This window comes from Belonocnema kinseyi, chromosome 7 (assembly GCF_010883055.1).
Source record: "Belonocnema kinseyi isolate 2016_QV_RU_SX_M_011 chromosome 7, B_treatae_v1, whole genome shotgun sequence".
NCBI lineage: Eukaryota > Metazoa > Arthropoda > Insecta > Hymenoptera > Cynipidae > Belonocnema > Belonocnema kinseyi.
In genome coordinates, this window is record NC_046663.1 from 76,987,663 (window position 1) to 76,994,323 (window position 6,661).

The following is a 6,661-nucleotide window of genomic DNA, read 5'->3' on the forward strand; positions in this document are numbered from 1 at the left end:
CAAATCTAGTACCTTCTCTGATGAGAATGTAAAAATACAAATAAGGCACAAAACTTCTGTTGCCCCTATAATGAATTCACTATTATATCACTATATTTAAAATGTTATTAATTTTAATAATTAATGTTTCATGTCCAACCGGGCTTAAAAAGATCCCCATTGGGCACAAAATTTGGCGACGTCTTTACGACATCGTTACGACATATTTACGATAACTTTATAACGCCATATGTCCATGTCGTTAAGGTATCTTTACGATATCGTAAATGAGTCGTATGATCTGACGATGTCTTTACGATATCGTAAATGAGTCGTATGATCTGACGATGTCTTTACGATATCGCAAAAACACCGAAACAACATGAACATAGGATGTCGTAAAGACGTCGCCAAATTTTGTGCCCACTGGGTCCTCAGTGACTCAGGCTTTGGTTATTCAGAAGTTATAGCTTAGAGCTTTTTATTTATCGTAGAACTTATAACTATTTTAGCTTAGAACGGATAGCTTTGGTTGTTCGGAATGTACCTTAAACTGTAGACTTGCTTAAAAAGCTGTACCGTCCATTTACAAAATGTAGATAGTTACTTTCTTCAACAAGGCAGTATACTATATAATGTGATGAATTTGGAAAATGGGGTAAGGGATAGGGACACATAGGGGAAGGTAGGCTCCTTTCGCCCTATTATCTAAGTGGTATATGTGGGTGTAATTAAAGTGTACGAAGGGGTACATCGAGAAAATGAGATGCCATGTAAGGTGTAGATAGGAGAAGCGGTAAGTGAAAAGAGTATATGTGACAGTTTTGTTAATTAGATGGGTTTGCTGGGAGAAATGAGGAATGATTTATGAGAGTGAGAGTCAAAGAGGGACTGTCGGATTGAGGATTAAGGGGTATTTTTGAGAGTGTTGAATATGGTTGATAAAGAGGGTGGGATGATTAGAGGCTATAGTAGACAAGGTGAAGAGGGTAGAAAATATTATATATCCCTCCATCAAATTTTTGGACATTATACTCAGGACGGTAATGCCTAATACAACTCTCTAAAACAAGAGTAACTATAAAACTGACTTTGCGAGTGAATTCTACAAATCTGGAGCCAACATACCCACAGAGTACAAACATTTGCAGCCCCACGGGGTCTTTGAAATCAGAAGTTAAAGTCTAACTGGTGACAGTCTCTCACCCTAAGGAGAAGGACCTTATGTTTGCTGAACGCTTCATGCGAGAGGGCATCGACCACCCGCGTCCCGCATCCTCGCCTGGCCATTGTTTACGTCCTTGGCATTGTCTCTGCTCTGGATCTTGGGTGGATGTCCCTCCTGCTCCAGAGGGACGTGCCACTGACACAAAGCGTCTGTTCAGATATTCGAGCGACCCACAACCACTGAAGGGAAGTCACAAGAGTTATGCAAAGGTCACACCTTGCTCTCAAAGGCTAATTATTATTGTAATACATGACCTTATTATTACTCCTTAACCTTTACGAGTTATATAAAAAAAATTTTTTCTAATAATTGAATAATTAAAAAATGTAGTCTAGACGACGTGGCGCCACCATTATGACTGTTATTATTATCAATATAATTAGGTCGCTTCGTTACCTCATAATTCTATGGCAGCGAAATGTAACTGCAAGTACTTGAGATAATTGGATTAATTGGCAAGAGATGGAACTTGGAATTCGCGGTCTTCTCGAAGTCAGATGATTGTGCGAGATAACATCTGAAATTTTAGCACGAAAAGAGAACCATCAAAGACTGCGAGGAAGAGATGATTCAGATATTGTGCGCGTGGCAGAAACAAGTTTCCCAGCTGCGTTTTGTTTGCACAAAAAAGAAAGAAGTTAATTAAACGTAATTAGTTCAAATATTATGGAGGGAAGAAATTTAATTAGTGTAGATAGGCAGAGTTTAAATTGTTTCGAATAATGTAATTAGATATGACGCTGAAATTAGTTGGACTTAATTTTCCTGGCTTTCGCCTCGTTCGTTTATTGAGTATCTGTATATCTGCTCTATATTAGAAGCATAATCACGACAATAGTGATTTTACTGTAAATAATTTTCAAACAAAGTTACGACCGTCCAGCACTATAATTCGTATATGCTTGAAAATGACGTCCTGCTTTTAAAATTCAATATCTTAATTTTAATTTTAAAACGTGAAGACGAAAGCCTTTAATGCTATCTAGATTTAAAAATTTCCAAATCAGTTCTCTACGTGACTTCAAGCTTGCTAGAGTTAATTTGTGAAGATTCATTTTAAGGAAAGCCTTCGACGATCACCAATCGATTTCAGCTTCTCGTCTACATTAATAATGCCCGCTCGATAGTTTCCATCCCTCGACGTCTTCTCATCCCCCGATTGCTGTACCTGACGCGTACAAATGTCGACGACCATGTCATTAGTCCCCGTACGTACATTGTCGATCCCGGTAAAACTCTTGTCGCAGACGTTCACTTTTTCTTCTTCCAAATCAACAAAAAAGTCAGAGACTCTAGAGATCGGGGCCATGAAAAATAAATGTTACAGTGAATCGATCACTATAACGACGTTATTAAACATTTTCTAATTTATTTGACGGAAGTAGGGGACAATATAGTTTTATGTGCCTTTCAAGAGAAAAACTTTTGTTTTTATTTTAATGAAAAGGTATAAATTCACACAGTAAAAAGCGAAATCTCTGCATTGTAATTTTGTTTTGATTCATACTCCTCCCAGGAAATTGGTTATTACTAAACTACTGATATGCTAAAGATATAAAATACACTGTTTGAAAATCATCAAGAAAAACGGCTTTAAAAAAATACACGCGCGTACGATTATTGCAGCGTACACTCTTTTCTAATTTCTTATTTCATTCAAACTTTTCTTATTGTAACTGAATATTAAATTTATTCAAATCAAGTAATAATATGTATTTTTACCCACTTTTTCATGTGAAATTTGTTGGCAACCTTTACAACTTTTGCTTCAGAAAAAATGTATATTGAAAAGACATTTTCTATTGTCCAATTATATTTCAAATAGGACCAAATTTCCAGAAAAGTGCAGGTCACGTTGCTAGAAAGATTTTTTATTTCAGACATATCAATCCGTGGTGGAAAAGGACCCCGTCTCGAGGAAACATACTTCAAATTGAATTCAACTTGATGATGTCCAGAGTTCGTCTCTAAAACATCGATTGGGAAAACGGCGTTTATTTTTCTCAAGTCGAGCCTTGTTTTGGCTGAGGTGGTCTTAGCACGGTTAGTCCCAAGTCGACGTATACTTTTCTAAAGAAGAAACTTTTTAGACTCTGAAATAAAATTTAAATTAATGTATGAGAAGTTTGTAATGATTAAATTACTTTTTTTATGGAAAATTTCAGAATCTGTGGGTCTGAAGGAGTATAACACTTAAAAATTTTGTTCAAAAAAATTTAAGTTGTAACAAGCAACATTTTCAGTATGCTCGCCAAACAAATATAATACAAATGAAAATCAATAATTTATTGAATTTATATTGTATACAAATATATAGGATTGTTTAATCATTAACAAAGATTAGCTTTTACACGGAAAAAATTTATCCGTAAAAAAGCCACGAACTTGTAGCTAGGTCTCGGATACAGGATAAAAAACTCAAACATTAAATCCTTAATTCTATGAAAAATGTATGAATAAATTTAGAACTTTTGCACGAACAGTTCGAATTTCCTACAAACAGTTCCTGAAAATTTTAGACTTGAATATAAAAAGGGAAAAATTTATTTGTGCAATTTAATTTATACTTATAAATTCGCTCAACTCTGAGGATTTGAAACCTCGAACTCGACAGTTTCTAAACATAAACCATGAGTGCGTAAACACGCGCAGCCATCAGGGCTGAACAATGTAGGTACAATACAAATTCTAGCCACTCATCCGACGAATTCAGTACTACACATGCGCGTGCTCGTGAGTGAAACTTTTCCCAATCATTCATAATATTTTTGTAATTATTTACGGAAGAAAAGTGATGAGCGGTTTTAGATTTGTCATATCCAGTTCGCCAATTCTTTCTCAAAATTCGTAGATTATTTAAGAAATTACATGAATGTCCAATGAATTTTTCTTATATCTGAGACCTAGCTACTAGTTCGTGACTTTTTTACGTATAAATTTTTTTCGTGTATGACAGTCCCTTTTTAGGATAGGTATACACTCGAAATTAAACCGCTGATCTTGCAGTCATAAAAATTCGACTCAAGACATAAATATATGTCTTTAAGACACATAAACTTGTCTCTAAGACATAATTAAAGTTTGGCTTCGTCTCAAAATTGAGACATGCTAAAGTCTTACTTTTCCACTTCATCATGTCTTGATTGAGGGCATTTCAAGTGGAAACGAAGTCAAAGGATTCTTACGCGAAGTTTTTTCAAAATGTAAAATTAAATTATTATAAGTTTATACGTATCTACATAATACAAGCTTGGTTCCTTGTAAGATGGAGCTGTTTCTACCCCTCTGCTCCGAAAATAAATCAAATCCCTGATTCTCATGAAAAAGCTGATAGTCTAGGAGCAAGGGGGGTTTTCGTGGCCCTTCAATGTCCGTGAGGGAACCTGAGTTATTTTTATGTATTTTGGCCTCCTCAATCTGATTTTCGAAGGTGCCAAGCCGTAAGTGGTCAAATTAAAAAGGTATTAACAAATTAATTGTTTAAACGCTCATAACTTTTTACCTATTTAAGGTACAGGGCCCTGCGACATATCAAATGATCCCAAATTTAATAAAAAATAAGTTCGTTTTTTCAAATTGAAAAAATGTTTATTAGAACCAGAGATGTTGCAAATAAACCAAGGAAAACCCATGCGAACGGAAAATTTCATTGTTTAAAAGGCTAATACTTTTTTCCTATGCAAGTTGTGAACTCCGGAAACATACCAAAATGTTCGCTATTCAAAGAGGAAAACACCTGTATTTTATTTTTTATAAATATTGACCGCAACTGAAAATATCGCAATGTTAATTAAACAAAAATCGTCCGTTTTCAGACGATCTAATTGTTTAACGGCTTCCACGCTTCCTCCGTAGTGTCCTCCAAGCGTCGACGGATTTCTCGTTCACTCAAATCGCCTTAGCTCCGGTTCTAATCAATATTTTTGCATTTAAAAAAAACGGATTTATTTGTCTTGGACTGTAGAATCGTTTGGTGATCATTTAATAACCTCAGCACACCACAGAGGAAGCGTGGAAGCCGTTAAACAATTAGATCGTCTGAAAACGGACGATTTTTGTTTAATTAACATTGCGATATTTTCAGTTGCGGTCAATATTTATAAAAAAATAAAATACAGGTGTATTCCTCTTTGAATAGCGAACATTTTGGTATGTTTCCGGAGTTCATAGCTTGCATAGGAAAAAAGTATTAGCCTTTTAAACAATGAAATTTTCCGTTCGCATGGGTTTTCCTTGGTTTATTTGCAAAATCTCTGGTTCTAATAAACATTTTTTCAATTTGAAAAAACGAGCTTATTTTTTATTAAATTTGTGATCATTTGATATATCGCAGGGCCCTGTACCTTAAATAGGTAAAAAGTTATGAGCGTTTAAACAATTAATTTGTTAATAACTTTTTAATTTGACCACTTACGGCTTGGCACCTTCGAAAATCGGATTCAGGAGGCCAAAATACATAAAAATAACTTAGGTTCCCTCACGAACATTGAAGGACCACGAAAACCCCCCTTGCTCCTAGACTATGACGCAAATTCCATAGAAACATTTACACGAAATTGAGATAATGTAGGAGGGATTTCTAATCTTCCACATGGATCCACAACCACTAGAAGTATCTTGCTCCTAATTCCAATTTTCTATCTACGTGAGTTGTAAATCAGAATGAACCGCATCTCAGGAGACGGAGCTCGGTGACCTTTAATTCCTTCTAAGGTACCCACAACTGTCGTAAATACTGACCTACTTAGGAACTGAGGTCGTTTCTTTCATGGATACAAACTGGGTTCCTTGGGAGAAAAAAGCGTTTGACGAAAAGAAATAGTATATTGTGAAATAAAGTTTGCCAACTCTAGGACTTTCATTTGAAAAAATGATTCTGATTTTGTAGGCTTTCTTAAGTTTCCCTAATCACTATGAAATGGCAATGGTGAGAAAGAACCTTATTTTATCGACTTCTTCCAGATTATTTATTCGGTAATTTTATACATGAAGTTTCAGAATCAGACCGATTCCCTCATCATATATCTAATACAAAATTCAAATATGAATCACTAACAAAAATGGCGCTCAAATTTATAATATAAAAGTAATTATAGGAATAGTAAAAATTGCAATAGCTAAAGTCATTATGTAGAAGTTTATATATTGAAAACTAAAATTTTTGAGTCGCTAAATAATAAAATTAAAATGATGACAGGGTGTGTACCCTATATCTCCACCTTACTAAATAAGTACTCGTTGTAATTAGAACATTGCCAAGTGAATGATGCCTTGGCGCATGCGTAGTAGCACTTCCAAAAGATTCATAGGCGTAAGTACTGGTCATACTATATAATGAAATATATGTGATTGCATATACAGTCTGTCAAGTTAAAGCGTGGGTAACTTTTTTGGTAAAATATTTTATTTAAACGCATGTTTCTACATGGAATTACATTTGTCAAGGTGTCGAGC